Source organism: Chiloscyllium plagiosum, chromosome 26 (genome assembly GCF_004010195.1).
Source record: "Chiloscyllium plagiosum isolate BGI_BamShark_2017 chromosome 26, ASM401019v2, whole genome shotgun sequence".
In the NCBI taxonomy this organism is placed as follows: domain Eukaryota; kingdom Metazoa; phylum Chordata; class Chondrichthyes; order Orectolobiformes; family Hemiscylliidae; genus Chiloscyllium; species Chiloscyllium plagiosum.
Window position 1 is genome coordinate 8,837,615 of NC_057735.1, and position 20,694 is coordinate 8,858,308.

Here is a 20,694-nt window from a genome sequence, read left to right on the forward strand (position 1 = left end):
ACCTTAACTTCCTTCCACCTATCGCATTTCCAACGCCCCTCCCCCAAGTCCCCCCTCCCTACCTTTTACCTCAGCCTGCTTGGCACACCAGCCTCATTCCTGAAGAAGGGCTTATGCCCGAAACGTCGATTCTCCTGCTCCTTGGATGCTGCCTGGCTTGCAGCGCTTTTCCAACACCACACTTTTCACCTCCATATCATAGTTTACTTTCAGTCTCATTCAAACACTCGATCCTCCTTTGATAAGATGAGCTCAAACATACATCCAAAACAGTCAGTCACAGTCCATGGATGTATCAGTTGGAAGGTGGGCTACCATCTGACCACCAGGCCCAGCAAAAACACAGCCACATACACTGGGGACAGCCCTCTCCACCTCAGCAAGCAACTATCGCCTGCTGCCAACAATAGAGAAAGTTCTAACTTCCCGCCTTGTAGTTACGAGCAGAGAACTGGCCTTGGATCACACGCTATGGCAGAACAGTTAGCTTTTTCCCCCTCCTCCATTTGTCAATCAGGACTACTGCAGCCAAATAGCATGAGCCAGAACTTTCCAATGAGCCATTTCCAAAGGAGGTTGGACCTGGAACCCCAGAGTGAAATGCATTCAAACGCAGCCACAGGAATCTGGGTAGATGCACAATAGCAAATCATTTACAAGGCAATTCCTCCCACAGACGTAGCACTCTTCATCAAGAGGCAGCTAGTTAACTACTTCCCATTTCAAACATATCTTCTAAAGTCAATTTTGACTTTGGCTAACCGTTTATTTCCTTTTACTAACAACTGAAGCTTTGGTTTATCCATTGCCTGTTTTATTGGGTAACCATTTCCCATATCAAGTTTGGTGTCGAGAGTTACGTTTCCACTTTACTCTTTCGCCAGTTCCGTTTCCACTTTACTCTTTCGCCAGTTCCTGATGTGCAGGCTTTGGTTCATTGTCTCAGAGCTGATCCATGTCTGATTTCAGACTTCTCTGCTGGACATTATTTACAATGTTTTATTTGCCCTACAAAAATGTCACAAAGATTTGCTTAAGCATATGTCTTCTACTCTTGGACTCCTCCACCCTGTGGAAAATACCTTGGCTATTCACCCTCTCCATGCCCCTCATGATTTTAAAATCTTTAAAAGGTCACCCTTCAGCCTCTGACACTCCAGTGAAAACAGACTCAGCCTATTTAGTCTCTTCCTATAGCTCAGGCCCTCCAACCCTGCCAATATCCTTGGAAATCTTTTCTCAACCCTTCCAAATTTCCTAAGGCAGGGAGACTAAAATTGAACACGTATCCCAAGCTCAAGGGACAGTCTTGCCCTCCCTGCTATCACTATCTGCTGCATTCCAACCAAAACTACACACAATACTCCAGATCCAATCTCCACAAGACCCTGTATAACTGCAGTAATGATGTGCAGGTGCTGGTGTTGGCTGGGGTGGACAAAGTTAAAAATCACACAACACCAGGTTATTGTGCAACGTGTTTATTTAGAAAGTTTTGAGAAGATTTGTAGCTCAGGTTGAGGTTCTGGATCCAGGTTTGCTCGCTGGGCCGGAATATTCATTTTCAGATGTTTTGTCACCTTACTAGGTAACATCTTCAGTGAGCCTCTGGATGAAGCACTGGTGGTGTAGCCCGCTTTCTATCTATGTATTTGAGTTTCCTTGGTGTATGGTGATGTCATTTCCTGATCTTTTTCTCATGGGGTGATAAATGGGATCCCACTCTCACTAGTATCCTTACATATGGATGAGGAAGGACACCACCTTCATCCTAGGACAAACCAAACAGAGACACTCATGGGAATTCCTAGAAGCATAGCATTTCAACCGGAGCTCTATCAACAAACACATTGACTTAGATCCCACTTACCACCCCTGAGAAAAAGAACAGGAAATGACATCACCATACATATAAACAGAAAATGGGCTACGCCACCAGTGCTTCATCTGGAGGCTCACTGATGACGTTATCTAGTATGGTGACGAAACATCTGAAAATGAACCATCCCACTCAGCGAGCAAATCTACATCCAGGGTTTATTTAGAAGTACAAGCTTTCGGAGCTTCATCAGGTAGCTAGCACTCTGAAAGCTTCTACTTCCAAATAAATCTGTTGAACTTTTACCTGGTGTTGTGTGACTTCTAATTGCAGTAAGATATCTTACTTCTGAACTCAAATCCTCTTGCAATGAAGGCCATTTACCTTCCTGATAATTTCACAGATAATATTTGACCTGTTGAATATTTCCAGCACTCGATAAGCCATGATAAGTTGCTACGGGCATGTTTGTAACCCCAAAGTTCTTTCATTCATGTTCAGAGATCTGAAGCTGCACTTCCTGGAGTGGGCCACTGGGTGGCACTTGAAGGTCAATCCAATCCCACTGAAGTGAAACTTGATTTCAGTAAAGGAGGATCTTACTCCCGAGTGAGATTTTGTAAGAACACACAGGGTCACACGATTATCCATTAAAAAAACTCTCACTCCAGCCAGAGAGGAAGGCCCTCGTTAGTAGCATGTACATTAGACAGTGGGAGGCCATTTCACCCACTGAGTCCACTCCCATTCTTTGAACAAACAATTGAATAAATGCCATTCCCTAATCTTTACTAGCTCAGTTGGCTGGATGGCTGGGTTGTGATACCAACAGCACAGGTTCAATTCTCACACCGGCTGAGGTTACCATAAAGGATTCGCCTTTTTTAAACCTCACCAGAGGTTAAACAATCACCAGTCACCTCCCCCTAATGCAGAGAGCAGCCCCGTGGTCTGGTAAGACTATAGCTTGCTTTTACCTTTGAGCCTTTGATCTCATTTCCTGTTGAAAGTTACTGCTGCTCCCAGCCTTCCAGATTGTAGCAGCTCGTAGGTGGTTTAGTTGATCTTCCTTCACAGTTTCTGTGGCTGATACCTACAGGACTGTGAGGGATGTGCAATTCTCCTGTGAGTCTGTGTTTGCTGAAACATTTTGATGTTACACGCCGTTGCGATTAAGTGGAATCCACAAACAGCTGGAAATGGAATTCTAACTCTTTAACAACAACAGGCCGAACCACAGGAGGGTCGGTACTGAACAAACCCATGGCATCAAGTATAGAAAATCAGACCGGCATCTATACAGCAGTTATTCTATAAAATTCTTATGTTGGGAAGTGGGTTTTGCTGACAAGGCCCGCACTTGTTGTCCTTGAACAGAATGGCTTGCTGGGCCATTTCAGAGGGCAGTTAAGAGTCAATCTCATTGCTGTGGGTCTGGAGTCACATAGACTCATAGAGATGTACAGCACGGAAACAGACCCTTCTGTCCAACTCATCCACGCCGACCAGATATCCCAACCCAGTCTAGTCCCACCTGCCAGCACCCGGCCCATATCCCTCCAAACCCTTCCTATTCATATAACCATCAAGATGCCTTTTAAAAGTTGCAATTGTACCAGCCTCCACGGCTTCCTCTGGCAACCCATTTCATACACGTACCACCCTCTGTGTGAAAACATTGCCCCTTAGGTCTCTTTTATATCTTTCCTGTCTCACCCTAAACCTATGCCCTCTAGTTCTGGACTCCCCACCCCAGGGAAAAGACTTTGTCTATTTATCCTATCCATGCCCCTCATGATTTTATAAACCGCTATAGTTACCCCTCAGCTCCTGACATTCCAGGGAAAACGGCCCCAGCCTATTCAACCTCTCCCTATAGCTCAATCCTCCAACCCTGGCAACATCCTTATAAATCTTTTATGAACTCTTTCAAGTTTCACAACATCTTTCCGATAGGAAGGAAACCAGAATTGCACGCAATATTCCAACAGTAGCCTAACCAATGTCCTGTACAGCTGTAATATGATCTTCCAACTCCTGTACCCAATACTCTGACCAAGAAAGATTACTTTCTTGAAAGGACATCAGTAAAAACAGATGGGTTTTGACAACAACGAATGATAGTTGTCATGGTCACCATTACTGAGGCTGTTTTAAATTCCAGATTTACTAAACATATTTTAATTCAAACAGCTGCCCTTGATGGGATTTGGACACAACTCCCTGCAGCCTTAACCTGGGCTTATGCTCAACTGATCTGGTGATAGGGAGCCACAAACTGATGTAAAACAACGTGTGGGTCATCAGTGTCCCATACCACTCTGCGTCTCTGATACTCAATACCATACCACATCTGCCAGGGATGCTGTTGTCTTGATGTCTGGGAAGACTGTGGAGATGACTGAGTGGCGTGAAGCCTTTGGAACATGTTCACCCAGTGACAATTGGTATTAGAATTGTTAAACATGGATCCTTTCTGCCTCACAGACTTACTCTGCTCATACATGTATACGGGGTAGCTATAAGAGGACAGAACTGACAATGCAAACTCCAATACACCATAAATGGTGATAACCAGAAGATCCCGACTCAACAGTCCAGTTCTTGGGTTACGGGAGCCAACATAATTAATGCCATAGTAGGGAGAAATATCCTGTTGAAGGTAAAAGATGACAACACAATTATAGATTAAGGTGACACATCTCTCAGAATTTGTGATGGGCCTGAAAGTGCAGTTGTCAACAACAACCCGCATTTGCATGGTGCCTTCAACGCAGAAAAATATCCTGAGGTGCTTAATAGGGCCATTCACAAACAACCTTTGCCAACGAGGTACACGAGGAGATCTGAGGGCCGATCAGCAAACAGATAGGTTTGGAAGGGGGTGAGAAAGGAGAAAAGAGGCCGAGAGATTCGGGGAAGGCATTCTGGAGTTTAGTTTTCAGGCAGGTGAACATTGCTATGTAAATGCCTACATTTTTTGGCACAAGACCCATTACTGAGTGTATAACTGGATAAAACCTTGAATTTCTCCTCTTCACTGAGTGTCTGTTAGCCAGTGACTAACTGGAATAAACCGGAATCTCTCCCGTTCTCAGAGAGTCCCAAAGTTCCTCATTCAGGGGTCACAGGATAGTGCACTTTCAGTGCCACAGGAGATTTAGCTCCAAATTAAACGCAGACTGAAGCTTCCCAGAAAACAAAAACGAGTTCACTGTCAAACAGCTGTATGTAAGCATGGCCCTGCCTGGACCTAATTCAGTGGCTGTGCAAGAGACAGACTTTAAATGGACATGGATACCAGGCGCAGTCACTCACTATCAGTGACAGAGGAGGACCACAGACTGGAGCGCAGCTTCCTGATATCAGTAACAAGTAAAACTATCAGACAGCTATGGTCAGGAATGTAAAACACACAAGGCATTCTCACACCCTGATCAAACTGTTCCCAAGGATGTGATTGTTCTAAAGAGGGTGCAGAAGAAATTCACCAGGATTTTACTGGGGCAAGAGTAATTCAGCTGTGAAGAGAGATTAGATAGGCTGAGGTTGTTTTTCTTTGAGCAGAGAATGCCTGAGATGGGTATCTGATTGAGGCGTACACAGTTCTGAGGGTAGATAGGGAGAAACTTCTGCCCCTTTGTATAGGGGTCAATAACCAGATGGCACAGTATTAAGGTAAGGAAGCAGAGCTTTAGAAGGAATTTGTGGAACAATGTTTTCACCCAGAGGGGTGTGACTATCTGGAACTCACTGCCTTGGTGGGAGGGATACAGAAATCCTCAAGACATTTAAGAATTATTTAAAAAAACAAATGAAGAATTATAGCAAACAAAGCTATGGGCTAAGTGCTGGAAAATGGGATTGGAATAGATGGATGTTCAATGACCAGCACGGTCACAATGGGCTGAAGGGTCCCTTTCTATGTGATTCTATTCTGCCCTCATCACAGTGCCCATGTCTCACCCTGGAACCTGGATTCTCAATCAGATTGTGATCTCACGTCCCCCTGGTCAGCAGGGTTCAGCATCCCAGGGTTTCCTGTTCCTCGACGCTAACCATGACATTTATAGGTAAGCGTTGCCAATGAGCAGTTTCAGCTCTGTACCAGTATCAAACCTACTGGGAAACCTTTGGTAAGAGTGAAGAGGGGCCACGATCAGATCATTACTCCTGGTTTGCATTGACTTTGATGGATAGTCAATGTAATTTGGAGCAATATTTAACTGGCAACCTTTTCCATAATCCCCATGTTTTACACAACAATCCCACCCACCCACCCACTCTAGCTCTGTTGGTGTCACTGTGACATGCAGAGATTGGTGAATTCATAGGGGGAGTCCTCATCTTTAATCTGTGCTCTTCCCTCTTGGTTATACAGCCAGGGACACTTATCACAGCCAAGGCAAATGGCCCAAGAGAAAATAATTAATTGGGAGTGGGGGACAAAGGGTGGAGGGATAACTGGGGAGAGGAGGGGAGTTAATGCAGTGAAGTTGGGGACTAAGTATGGGTGAGTGGAGCACCTGAACATAGGATGAGGGGTCTGAATGTGAGGGTGGGTGGGAAAATGTGGTCTGTCTGTGGGGGGGATGAATGTTGCGGGGGAGGGGACAACATGTTTTGGAGAAGGAGACTGAATGTTTGGAGAGGAAATTGAACATGGTGGGGAGGGGGCTAAATGTTGCCAGGGGAGTGGTGGTGAACACATAAGGGAACTGAATGAGGCTGGAAGGTGGGGATTGAAGGAGAAGAATAGAAAGAGCCCAGAGATAAAGGAGTGGAGGGAGAAATCAGAAGCATGTCTGAAAGAAGCAGCAGAGCATTGCAAAGGTGCGAATAGTCTACCTGCCTTACATGGTTTAAGGCAGTCTTCATAATTTTTTTATTATTATTCATTCAAATAATGTGGGCATCACTGGCTTGGCCAGCATTTATTGCCCATTCCTAATTACCCAGAGGGGAGTTAAGAGTCAACCACATTGCTATGGGGTCTGGAGTCACATGTAGACCAGACCAGGTAAGGATGGCAGTTTCCTCCCCTAAAGGGCATTAGTGAACCAGATGGGTTTTTTCCTAACAATGGATTCATGGTCATCATTAGACTACTAATTCCAAACTTTGTTTCTGATTAGGGTGGTCAGGGTGAATGATCAACATCACATCAACGATCTGGGCTGCGGTCCTGGACAAACCAGGATAGTGTGGACGCTGGGGACCCTGATGCGGAAACACACAATGACTCCAAGCCCAGTGCTCAGGCAATCAGACTGAGAAGAGCCTGAAGACAGAACAGATGCCCTTGTCCAGACAGTCAGTCCCACACTCTGAGTTTCAGCGACATTCTCACAACAAATCTCCCAGGGCAGCTCCTGTTCACTTAGTCAAAAAATAACGGCTCCACCCACCTCTCTTACTGTCTGCCTGTCATTTGTGACTTGTCTCATTATTGTTGCTATTGTTGTCACCAGACTGTGCAATAAATCTGTTGCCAAGTTCATGTTAAAAAATTAATCAATCAGGAGATCTGTACAAATGGTATGTTTTATTGAAATGTGTAAGATTCTGAGGAAACTTGCCTTGCTCAGAATATATTAGATTCCCTACAGTATAGAAACAGGCTCTTTGGCCCAACAAGTCCACACCGAACCTCCGAAGAGTAACCCACTCAGACCCATTTTCCCCTGACTAATGCACCTAACACCATGTGCAATTTAGCCTGGCCAATTCACCTGACCTGCACATCTTTGGACTGTGGGAGGAAAACTGAGCACCTGGAGGAAACCCATGCAGTCATGGGGAGAATGTGCAGACTCCACACAGGCAGTCGCCCGAGGCTGGAATTGAACCTAGGACGCTGGGGCTGTGAGGCAGCAGTGCTAACCACTGAGCCACCATGCGTGGCATTATTCCTAAGCAAATTTAGCATGGCCAATTCACCTGACCCGCACACCTTGGACTATGGGAGGAAACCGGAGCACCCGGAGGAAACCCATGCAGACACGGGAAGAATGTGCAAACTCCACACAGACAGTCATCCAAGGTGGGACTCAAACCTGGGTCCCTGGCGCTGTGAGGCATCAGTGCTAACCACTAAGCGACTGTGCTGCCCGATGTTGGAACTGCCCTGCCATTACACTTTACCTTGTATCTGTTATCCTTGAACCTCCTCATATCGACTCAGCTAAATTCAAGATGGCGGCATTATTCCTAAGCAAAGTCCCAATATAGATTGCCCTGCTCAGTGCCACTCAATTCCTTGCTCAGCCTGGCTAGCATTTGTAAAAGATACCAAATGAGGAGAATACTGTATCAAAGTTAACTGGATGATCACACTGTAAGTGAATTGCATGTGGGAATACCATATTATAATGATCCTGCCAACAAAATATTGTTTGACCAAGGATATCACGAGAACTGGATGAAAATGTTCATAAGACAATAGCAGCTTCTTTAAAAAGGTACCTGAAAAGGACAGGATATTAGAACAGTGCACCATCTAATATTATCGATGCACAATGATGCTATTTAATAATTATGTCACATGATAGGAGTTCTGCATTATCTAAGTAAGAGACACAAACAATGAGAGTGCTATAGTTTTTGACTAAGAATGAATTTAATTAATCTGGACTTTTGCTTCTGTTTACACTGAGACCTGTTTTTTCTCCTCACGGTCCAGCTCTCTCCATCATTATTCATTACTCATTCCTGGCCAATGTCTGACATTCTGCCTTGCCTAGACTTCAAATCACCCAAATTCCCTCTGCCCGTGTCCTAACTCACACCCAACTATCCTTGGGCTCTCTCACCAAATTTAGCTCCTGGTGAAGCAATGCCTCGCTGTTACAATCCTCATCTTTCTTTTCAAACCCCTTCACAATCACACCATCACTAGTCTCTGTAACTCTCCCTAAACTGCTGAAATATCGGGACTCTTCTAATTCTGGCCCCTTTAGCATCCCTGCTTTTAATCACTCCATCTTTGGCTGCCGTTCATCAGTGACTGTGATTTTAAGCTTGAGAATTTTACTCCTGCACCTCTCCAACTCATGGCCTCCTCCTCCTCTGCGATGTTTCTTAAATGTAATGCTTTGATAAAACCTATGGCCACTTTGTGACTTCACTTTATGTGGCTCAGTGTCTAGTTACACTTTAAACCACTCCTTGGGGCATTTATTACATTAAAGGCACTATAAAATGCAAGCTGGTATTGATCGACTTATGAATGCGTGAACTCCTTACGCCCGTTACAAAACACTTGAGAAATGAAACATCATTATCCTGAGAGAATACAACCACCTGGTTCTGAAAGATACTCAGTATATCATTGGGATGAATATTCCAGACAAATGCAATGCAGCTCTGGGTGCTGCAGAATTGCAAAAACTGGAATCCAGAAAACAAAAACACTCATAAAATCATAGAGCCGGACAGTATGGATGTTTAATAACATCCGTCCTACAGCAGGGCAACCAGAATTGTATGCAGTACTCCATATGTGGCCTTACCAATGTCTTTTACAGCTGTGTCCCAACTCCTATACTTAATGCAGTGACCGATGAAGGCAGGAAATACCCATCGCCTCCTTCACTACCCTGTCTACCTGTGACACTACTTTCAAGGATTAATGGAGGTGAAATAACAGAAGTCTATTTAGTTTCCCATTCCTGCACAGTGCGGGTGTCAGCATTTGGGATAACTAGTTCCAATTTCAACTTGTTTTGCTAAGATTCTTCTTCAGATCTGTTCCTATCTATGTCCTGCAAGCAACAGCTCAGTTGACTGTATGCCCAGCCTGCCCAATGGCACCTCAACCTCACCCAAGTAACCAGACTTCCTTGTGAGCTCCTGCATCGAATGGGCAGGGAACGCTGTAATGGAGCCCATGTGTGCCGTTCACTGGACCAAAGTCAGGGGACTCACTGAACAACACACCAAAGCAGATGCTTCAGTCCTGGGCAGTTATAACATCACAAATACCAAGATCAGCTACCTGACTGTTCCAGATTTGGCAACTGCTTTTTCCACTCAGTCCAGCATCACTAGTGGTTATACTTCCTAAACAAATAATTGCATCTATTTGGCACCTTTCATAAGCCCAAGATTTCCCAAACAGCTTTACACTTAAAAGTGATGAGTTCACTGTAGTTACTGTTGTATTATAGGATACGTGGCGACCATTTTGCACACAGCAATCTCCCACAAGCAACAATGTGATCATTCTTTTAGTGATGCTGATTGAAGGATAAATATTGGCACCCCCCGCCACCCCTCCCTGATCCAGCATCTTCAACATTTGCGCTCTCCACCATCGACACACAGTTGGAAAAGGATATGCCATCTATGAACATCTGACTCATTGGGACTCACTCCATACCTCCATCCTATACCACGCAGAAGGTCAAGAGCAGCAGTAGCATGGGTATACCATCGCCTACAGGTTCTCCTCCAAGTCACCCAGCATCCTGACTTGGAACAATATCAGCGTTCCTCACTGACACAGGGTCAAAATCCTGGAACTCCTTTCCTAACAATGGGGTGGTGCGGTGGCACAGTGATTAGCACTGCTGCCTCATAGTGCCAGGGACCAGGGTTTGGTTCCACTCTCGGGCAATTGTCTGTGTGGAATTTGCACATTCTCCCCGTGTCTGCGTGGGTTTCCTCTGGGTGCTCCGGTTTCCTCCCACATTACAAAGATGTGCAGGTTAGGGTGGATGGGCCATGCCAAATTGCCCATAGTGTTCGGGGATGTGCAGGCTAGGTGGAATAGAGTCAAGATTAGAGTGGTGCTGGAAAAGCACAGCAGGTCAGGCAGCATCCAAGAAGCAGGAAAATCGATGTTTCGGGCAAAAGCCCTTCATCAGCCTGATGGAGGGCTTTTGCCCGAAACATCGATTCTCCTGCTCCTCGGATGCTGCCTGACCTGCTGTGCTTTTCCAGCACCACTCTAATCTTGACTCTAATCTCCAACATCTGCAGTACCCACCTCTGCCTAGGCTAGGTAGAATAGCCATGGGGAATGCAGGGATAGGATAGTGGGATGGGTCTAGGTGGGGGATGCTCCTCAGAGGGTTAGTGTAGACTCAATGGGCCAAATGGCTTGCCTCCACACTGTCGGAATTCTATAAGAGTGCTGTGTATGTATCTATTACCCAGGAACTGCAGTGGTTCAAGAAGGTAGATCACTATCTTGTGTGGAGCAAGTAGCTTTAAACAATAAAATGTTGACCACTAACATTGATTGACCATAGACAGGGACACCCACGTCCTGTGAATGAATTTTATACAGAGAGCACAGAGAATAACTCCCCTGTTATTTTACAAAATTAGCACCGCGGCATATTTTGTGTCAGGCTAGCTGATGGCACGCTTAGAGACTTGGTTTAATATCTAATCATCTAAAAAATGGCACCTCTGACAGTGCAGCACTCCCTCAGCGCTGAAAGTACCAGCCCAGAGAGGCAAGTCCTGGAGCTTGGGAGTGAGAATTGAACCCCTGACCCGAGGAACCCCCCAATATCAAGAACCACTCGCTGAGCCACAACAAGAAAAAAAAAATGAAAACACGTTTTTAAACACAGAATGTCAAACTGGGAAAAAGAAATACAAGTTACCCCTAAAAAGAAGGCAGTAAGAAATGAGATAACAATGAAAATGAAAGCGAATTTGTTCGGAGGAAACATACAGCTTAGCTCCGTGCTCTCCTGCAGCCACAATGGGATAATGTGTTCACTTGACACAATTCCCAATGCTCAGCACCTGCACTCTCAGTAATAAACCTCACGGAGGCCACTCTTTCAGGTGTTTGAAAGCGGCTTCAGAACGATTCTGTGTTAGCCTTTCCCCTCTCAGCAACACATTTCGCTTTGCAAATGACAGAACCTCCCACCCCCCAAAAAACCCCACTTAGCTGCCAAAAGTTGGCTTTGAAGATCCCACACACACACACACACACACCTGCCGCCGCTGCTGCTCCTGAACTTGGTAATCTCACTCTCTCTCACACACACACACAGGAGAGGGAACACACCCCACACAAGCTGAATGAAACATAACAAAATGACACACCGTCAAAGCTCGCTGCACCCTCTGGAGTATCCCCTTCCCCAAATTGCTGTCGGCTGTGGTTTGCCGGAAAATGACTTATGGATGATCAGGAAAGCTACGCACCCGAGCGACAATTATCACAGTCTTGTCTTCTCTCTGTCTCTGTGCACGCAGCCCGCTGTGAAATCCGACACCTCAAGGTTTCTGCCCAGTGCGATCCTCTTCTGCTTTGTACCGAGAGGGGAAGGAGCAGATAATGTGACAGGCGATCTCTGTCTGCAAGACTTACGGCTGGTAATTACAGCGCTGTGTGATCCTGCCTGACGTAACCTATATTAGCCAGCTCAGCATCCCAACAACATCAAAACACTAAAGCTCAGCTCAGAGCAGAAGCTGTAATATCCACCAGCCCCAACCCCCTCCCCACTCAGTCCCTGAATCCCCACCCTGTTCATCCAAGGCCGCAGATTCCACAACAACAGATTGCAACTTGCATTCGTATAGCGCCCGGAGCACCCCTTCAAATGAGTGTCACCAGCGAGGGGAAAAATGCCTTTGACTCCCACCCAGTACACAAAGAACAGGTGATATGGAGGGGACCAGAGATGCTGATGATTTCTTCACTGTTTTCTTCGTTTGTCTATGATACCTTGTAAACTCCTCCCCTACTGCCACCCATAAGAAACCCACAAGCATCCGCACCCCCACTGCTGGGGTTTGTCACCCCCCCCCCTCCCCCCAAGACTGGAGTCACCTGTAATTAAACAGTGAGTTCAGGCTAATGCTGCAGGAAACTGAGAAATAAAAAGCAATACTCAAAATATATTCCGAATCCCTTTCAGCACCTTTGCTTAATGGCTGTACATGAGGGGGCTTATTATCACTAGAGCATTAATCCAGAGATCCAGGCAATATTTTCAGGACCTGGGTTTGAATCCTCACAATGGTAAATGGTGGAATCTGAATTTTTTTTTCAATCTGAAATTGAGAGTCTACCAATTTTGTTGTCAGGAAAAAAATGCCCATCTGGTTCATTATTGTCATTTAGGGAAGGAAACTGTCATCTTTAACCTGGTCAGAGACCTACATGTGACTCCAGACCCACAGCAATGTGGTTGACGCTCAACTGCCCTCTGGGCAATTAGGGATGGGCAAGAAATGCAATAAGTAATAAACACTGAGCCGATGTTGCATACATCCCAGAACTCCACTGACCTGCTCCACAAGAAGGGATTTAGATTTGCACAGTCACTACAGTACAGGAAATTGTTTCAGTTAAACAATTATTGCAGCCTTTCCAGCATTATCCGCATTCCAACAACACAATCCCTCTGCCCTGAATGTCATTATGCCCCTGAGGGAAGGAAATCTGCCATCCTTACTCAACCTATCTTAAATATGACTCCAACTTCATAAGCAATGTCTCTGAAATGCCTAACACGCCTCTAAGTTCACAACTAATTAAGAATGGGTAACAAATGCTGGGCTTGCCAGCAATGCCTATAGCATAGGCAAGAATAAATTAACCCATCCTCATTCAACACCTGGAGGAATCTGGTTGTCAAGTGTATTGGAGATCATGAAAGGAACTACTCTTCTGGCACTGAACTGCTTTTGAAATGCATCCATTGTAATTTGTGGACTAAAGTGGTAGCCGATTTATACACAGCAAGCTTCAAAAACAGATAATGGACACGTGAGCAGCTCTTCACACTTCACTGTTGGTTGGGTGGTACAGCGGTTAGCATTGCTGCTGCACAGTGCTAAGGACCTGGGTTCAATTTCAGCCCTGGGTGACTGCCTGTGTGGAGTTTGCATAATCTCCCTTTGGCTGTGTGGGTTTCCTCCCACAGTCCAAAGATGTGCAGGTTAGATGGATCAGCCATTGGGACATGCAGGGTTATGGGCTGGGTCTGAGTGGGATGCTCTTCTGAGGGTAGGTGTGGACTTGATGGGCTGAATAGCCTAGTTGGGGATTCCATGATTAATATTCACTGGAGACATACACTCTCTCTGCCCTTCTTCAAAAAATGCCATGGGGTTTTTACATGAATTTAAACAAGTAGGGAGTGCCTTGGTTTAGTGTTCTGTCTGAAGCAAAGCACCACCCACAAGTTTGTATAAGGTGGTCTTTATACTAATGTCTAAATCTTATATTATAACAAGAAGGTTAGTTAGTATTAGCCACTCACTATATGAGCAGATTAGTAGGAATGTTGAATCGAACAGTGTATTGCCCCACTTGTGTGTGTTTAAAGGTGAAACACCATGGGTGGCACAGTGGTTAGCAATGCTGCCTCACAGCGCTAGAGACCCCAGTTCAATTCCCGCTTCAGGCAACTGACTGTGTGGAGTTTGCACATACTCCCCGTGTCTGCGTGAGGTTCCTCCGAGTGCTCTGGTTTCCTCCCACAGTCCAAAGATGTGCAGGTCAGGTGAATTGGCCATGCTAAACTGCCCGTAGTGTTAGGTGTATGAGTGGGTTGCGGGTCGGTGTGGACTTGTTGGGCCGAAGGGCCTGTTTCCACACTGTAGGTAATCTAATCTAAAGAGAGAACAGTTCAGCCACAGGTTGACTCTCAGATGGTGAAGGAGGAACAGTGGGAAATGGGAATATACCCTCTTGATACATTAGAGGGTCTGGGGGTTCTGTAAGTCCTGACACCAAAGGATGCTCCTAAAGTAGCCCAACGATTATTCAGTGGAGGATATTGTTTCACATTTGATCTTGTCCACATCCCTTCAAAGATGTTAACTTTGCATTGGCAGGTAAAGTATTTGAGCAAGGGTATTTATTTTAATTCTATATGTCAAAAAAAAGTAGCGTGCTCATAGCCCTATACCAAAACAAAAAGAAAGTCATTTGTGCCCGACTTAATCCTGACATATATCACGAGGAAGTCACTGTTAAATTAACACAACTGAAACCTTATCCGTTCTGGGGACGAGACAGCAAAATAAATCACAAATATGATTCACCACCACATACAGAGTATTAAAATACACTTCAGTTGTGATGTTCAGGTTACAAGGACCGAGTTAGTAGATTGATTGCAGATTTGCATTAAAACTTAACTCCACAATGTAAAGTTCAGCCAACACCCAAGTCAAATGTCTGGGGCAGAAGTGTCCATCTTCAACACTGGCCAATTGTCATTTCTCTCATTCGGAGAGAATTGACAATTAACCTGCTACCCAGTTCCTACATTTAATCTGCTTTCTCACTTCCCCATGTATTTTCATTTTCACAGTTTTGTCCCTGAAGGCAGGTCCTCTGGCTGGGCTAACAGCTGCATTAACATCACGGGTTTGCTTGCAGGAACGCTATTTGTGCTTTTGTGATTATTGTAGATTATTGCTGTTTCATTCTTTGCTTCGCAATTCACCACTTGACACTATTTGCATTTATGTAGCACCACAGCAGAGTTAAATATTCCAAGACATTTCGCAAGAACACAAGCCGACAGAAAGTTGCAGAGTCAATGAAGGAAACACATCCATCGGTATTGGACCAAAAATGCTGAGGATGCCCAGAAAGGCTGTCTTCCAATTGAACATGATGCCCTCGCCTAGTGCCAGCCAAAATAACAGAAGCTATTGTAACACCTTACTCACCAACCCTGCATTTGTATAGTTACTACTCAGGTCACCAAAGCATCTTTAAGCAGCCTACTATTTTCCAGCTATATATGCTGTCCTCAGTGATAGCATCCAATGATAATGAATCACATTCCATCTGTATGCTCTCAGTACCCAGCTCCATCTCATAACCCAGCAACTCTGACTAATGAAAGCTCCAGCACTAGGCGGTGACATTGAAGGAGGGCACCATGCAGGGGTGCTGGAGCAGTTGAATAGTTCAGTCTCTGGAGGAAATGGTGTGTGTGGGGAAAGGAGGCTCGTTGAGAGACAGATCAGACAAAACAAAGGATTTCCTTGATCACAAGCTTAATTCCATATTAATGCTGTTGCTTCCTTCATATTTGTAATGAGCTGATGAGAGTGGAATAGATTCATGACCTTTGGGCTGTCCACATGTTCAAATCTCATTTTATACTTCAATTTCTCTCTCCATTGATGCTGCCAGACCTACTGCATTTCTCCAACATTTTTTGTGTTTTGATTTCAGATTTCTAACATCCACAATAACTTGCTTTAGTGTTAAGAAGTCTGAAGCGACTGTGTTCAGCACCCATCACACCACCATAGATTCCACTTTGTTCCTTGCTTGGCATCACAGGGTGCACCAGACAGTTGGAAATCTTATCTATTCAACCCTGAGCTCAGAAAACTAGCTTTTAACCTTCTCAATCACCAAGACAGCTTCTGAACTTTGACTATCCAACCTGCAGGGACCATGTAACTCCCTCCGATATGTGCTCATTTGTCTGGATGTTTCAACAGGGCTGTTCTTAGCATTATTAATTTGTCGACAGCTCCTGAATCAGGTCAGCAACATCTGTTGATATTGGCAACTGCTCGTTAATGGCAACATGGATTTGCACTCAATAATTGATCTATGTAGCCCACAAAAAAAAAGTTATAAGATTGCTGGTCATAAAAAATTCCAGAATCACAGAACATGACAGCATTTGAGTATTAACCTAATCTTTGTTCATATGGACAAGAAGCCATCATTAAGGGCACTAATCTGATCAGATCAATTACAGTGAAATCATACTGGGATCACAGAGAAATTATATGGGGATTACAATGAAATTTTACTGGGACTGGAGTGAAATGAAAGCAGGATCACAATGAAATCATAAAGGGATCACAGCAAAATTGTACTGGGATCACAACAAAATTGTACTGGGATCACAACAAAATTGTACTGGGATCACAGTGAAATTACACCATAATTCAAGATGCAGCAGCATGGATGAGGACTAAATTGATACAGAGTAAAAACTGCAGTTTAATAATGTACTGCGAGCAACACTGATTCCATGAGGTCTGTGAAATTTCCATCAAATTTCTTTCCACTGGATCTTAGCTAAGTGTTCTTGTTCAGGATTGGGAGTATTGATTACATAACCCAAGCTGACAAGTCAGTGCAGTGATGGAGGGAGTGCTACACTGTGAGAAATGCCTTCTTCTCAGTGGGATATTCCATCAAAGGCCCTTCTGCCCTGGTGCTGAATGGAAAAGTTCCTGCCCTTAGTTTAACATTGGACAGCAAAGCTATCAAGGGAACTGTTGAGAGCATCACCTCAAGTATTTAAGCAGAGTTGAACAGCTCATGGAGTCAGTTCGATAAACATGCATCTTCTTTGAGAAAGGTGTTAAGCCAAGGCCCTTTCAGATGGATTTACAAGAACCCATGACTCAGTTTGAAGAAGACCAAGCAAGTTTACTCTAGTGTCCTGTCAAACACTTGAACTCCAACCAACATCTCTAAAAATTTGGGAACTTGTTGTGTAATAATTGGTTGCAATGTTTCTGACAATATAACAGGGCCTACATTTCAGAAGATGTCAATTGTTTGTAAAGAATGACTTGATGTCAAGAAGGGAACGCAGCCTTCTCTCTCTCTTAGCTGCTGCAAAATCTACCCCAGATCTTTTAAGAATTACTTAGAATCAATGTACAGATTCATCAGCACTGTGCCCTTTGTATTCACAAATCAATCCACAGTCCTTTAGATGGTTTTTCCTGGTTTTCCCAGATTTCCCAGTCCCTCTGTGCTTGGAGGTACTAATGTAAGTGCTTTCTTGTCCTCAGTTCAAGGAAAAACTGAACGTAAAAGTATCCCTTTCACGCTTTGTCTGCATTCTCAGGAACATAATTCAGGACTGAAAAGGAGTTAATTTTCTGTTTTGGGTTTGTTTAAATACAAATGTGAAAGAAATGGTACATGATTTGTTCAGGAAATAGTTCTGCACTAAAAATAGTTCATCAAACCAAAGCTATGGATGACATTCTAGAGCGGAGGAGGAGGTCGGAAATAAAACAGGAGGTTGCGAAAATTAATCAGAATTCCTTGTGACTGATAAAATATACCCAGTTTCAGGGTAAGGGTCAATTATGAAGGACTGAAATGAGGAAAAATTACTTCACTTAAACGGTTGTAAATCTTTGGAATTCCCTACCCCAGAGCTTGTCAATGCTTCATGCTGATATAATTGGGGATATGCAGGGATGTAGAGCTGAGGTTGAAATCAGACTAGCCATGGTCTTATGAATTGGCGGAACAGGCTAGAAGGACCAAGTGGCCTAGTCTGGTTCATATGTTGAATATATTTAAGACTGGGATAGTCAGATCTCTTGGAATTTGATTTCAATTAATTAAGCTGAAGTTACAAAGCTAGTCTCAATAATAGAGACCACAAACCTATCATTGGATTGTTGAAATAATTCCCAAGAAACTGGTATCCTGTCACCATGTTACCCTTTACTTACACATGAACTGTCCTTGACTTCAGTACTGCCTCATTCAGAGTCAGGTGTCAGAGTGTCAGTATTGCTGACACTCCCCTTTTTTTTTAACCTCCACACTACCACCTAAGTGCGGTAGTGCTTATTTTATCCCCAGTACCCATGGTGTGTGTGTGCAGGGGTGAGACACAGTGAAAGACACAAAGTGCACGAATCTTTATTCAAATTCCACCACCAGGAAGACAGGAAAACACCCGGGTGGCCAGTGACAAACACTGCCCTTCACATCAGAGGGCAGTGCTGTGTGATGACACTCCCCTTTTTATATGTCAGCCAGAGCTCCCTGATTGGACCAGATTATCAGTCCTAATCAGGGAACTCATATTCTATGACATCCAGCTGGCTGACTTCATTACAATCACAACAATTGTCATTAAAAAAAAACCCATGTGGCTCATTAATGTCCTTTAAAGAAGGAAATCTACTTACCCAGTCAGAGAGTGATTCCTCTCCCACAACAATGTGCTTTAATTTTAACTCCCTCTTTCAGTTCCATGGTAGTTAATGGCTGGTAACAAATACTGGTCTTGCCCGTGATGCCCACCTCCCCACAGATTGAACCAATATCTAAAAAAAACAACAGTTGCCTGGGCTTTTTGAGTCAGAGATCGTCATGACCTTCCCAGCTGACATTTTAAGTGATTGAGTCACAGCGTGGTTACCCCAGTTCGAGCCCCCTGCATCATTTCTCTGATTTGCACAACCTTTGACTTCAGAAATTTCAAATATGCACAAGAATGCCAGAATCAAACAGAGACTCATGTTTGTGTTAGATTGCACAAGCACAGTTCTGGGAAAACAGGCTGATCAGATGGATCCAGGTTTGATTCCCGATCTGTGTTCCCTGAACTATAGGAATGAAAAGAAAGTGAGGAACGGGAACCCTGGAGGAATACTATCTAGTGGCCCACTTGGAAAGTCTGCGCATTCAGATTGAAAATTTTCTTAATACAGGGAAAAAGATCCAAGGGGATTTCAAGATTGCAACATATAAGATTTGACACCAAGCCACATGGATATTACAGCAGCTGACTTGAAGCCGGTACAGATATTAAGGAAAGGAAGAGGCGGAAGGAGGGGAAATTCCAGATCTTAAGGCCAAGGTGGCTGCAAGGCAGGAATGCTAATGGAGTGCAGGGAATGGGTAAGAAATCAGAATTGGATGAATCAGCAATCTCAGAGGTTGGGGTAATTGGAGAGGATTAGAGAGACTGGGTGCACAGAGTTTTACAGCATGTAAAAAAATGTCCTTTCAGCCAATCCTGACCAGACTAGTCATTGATCATCCAGCTATTCTAATCCTATTTACCAGCACTTAATCCATACCCTGGTATGCTATGAATTTCAAGTGCCTATACATGTACCTCTTAAATGTCTTGACTGTTTCTGCCTCCATCACCCTTTTAGACAGTAAGTTCCAGATGCCAACTCTGGGTGAAAGAAAGTTCCTCAAATCCCCTCTAAACCTTCTGTTCCTTACCTTACCACAGTGCTTCCTGGTTATTGACCCCTCCAATAAGGGGAGATGTTTTGCCTAGCTACCCCATTTATGTCCCCCATAACTCAATACACCCCAATCAAGTCCTCTCTCAGCACTCTATGCTCTCAGAAACAACACCAGCCTAACTAGTCTGTCTTCAAGGCTGAATAGCTCCAGCCCAGGCAACATCCTCTGCCCTCTCACGAGCAGAATCTTATCTTGCCAATAGGATGGCGACCAGAACTGCACACAATACTCTTAACTAACATTAAATACAGCTCCATCAAGTCATGAGGATTCGAACACTGGAACAAGAATATTAATTTTGAGGCATAGCTGTGATGAGCCTCACTCCCAGCTCTTTTTGCAAGTCTTCTGTAGGGACACTCCAAACCTACATTCAGGCATGAAGAACGATGAATTAGATGAGGTACAAGGAGTCATGCAGCACTACTGTAACTAGACCTCATGATGAGTCAGCGTCTTTTGGCAACAGAATAACAGATAGTGAGAAAACCGCATTTATGAAAGAAAATCACATACACTCAGCACTAATTAAATATTAAAAACTTTCACAAAACTAGGGAACTAAATGTTAAACATTTATGAAATGCTGCCATTGGAGAGTTTAATTTTCTGAATGCTTTCCAGCTCAAAACTACTGATAAAAAAATAGTTTATTTTTAAAGAATGCAGCTTCCAAAAGGTAGCAGCTGCTTTCTGTTTCTTAGTCCTTTGTACATTTTCCTAAAACAGTTTTCTCCACCCCAACCCCACAACAACCCTCTGTACCCCCTTCCTCATCACAATCCTCTCCACACTACCCCCCCCACAACAGTCCTCTGTACCCTCTTCCTCATCACAATCCTCTCAACACTAACCCCCCACAACAACCCTCTGTATCTCC

The 20,694-nt window shown here is 44.2% G+C and overlaps 1 protein-coding gene across 4 annotated transcripts in view; it reads right to left on the reverse strand.

Moving 5' to 3' along the window:
- The window catches only part of plekha6 (pleckstrin homology domain containing, family A member 6), a 330,961-nt gene that overhangs the window by 171,740 nt on the left and 138,527 nt on the right, over positions 1-20,694 (reverse strand). The window contains exon 1 of one of the 4 annotated variants that reach the window (XM_043716436.1): positions 11,993-12,221. The exons of 2 other annotated variants lie outside the window; for them this stretch is intronic. The gene's annotated coding sequence lies outside the window, so the exon portion shown is untranslated. Of the gene's footprint in view, positions 1-11,890; positions 12,222-20,694 lie in introns of those variants that run through there. One more of the 4 variants, XM_043716438.1, reaches the window with a different exon arrangement.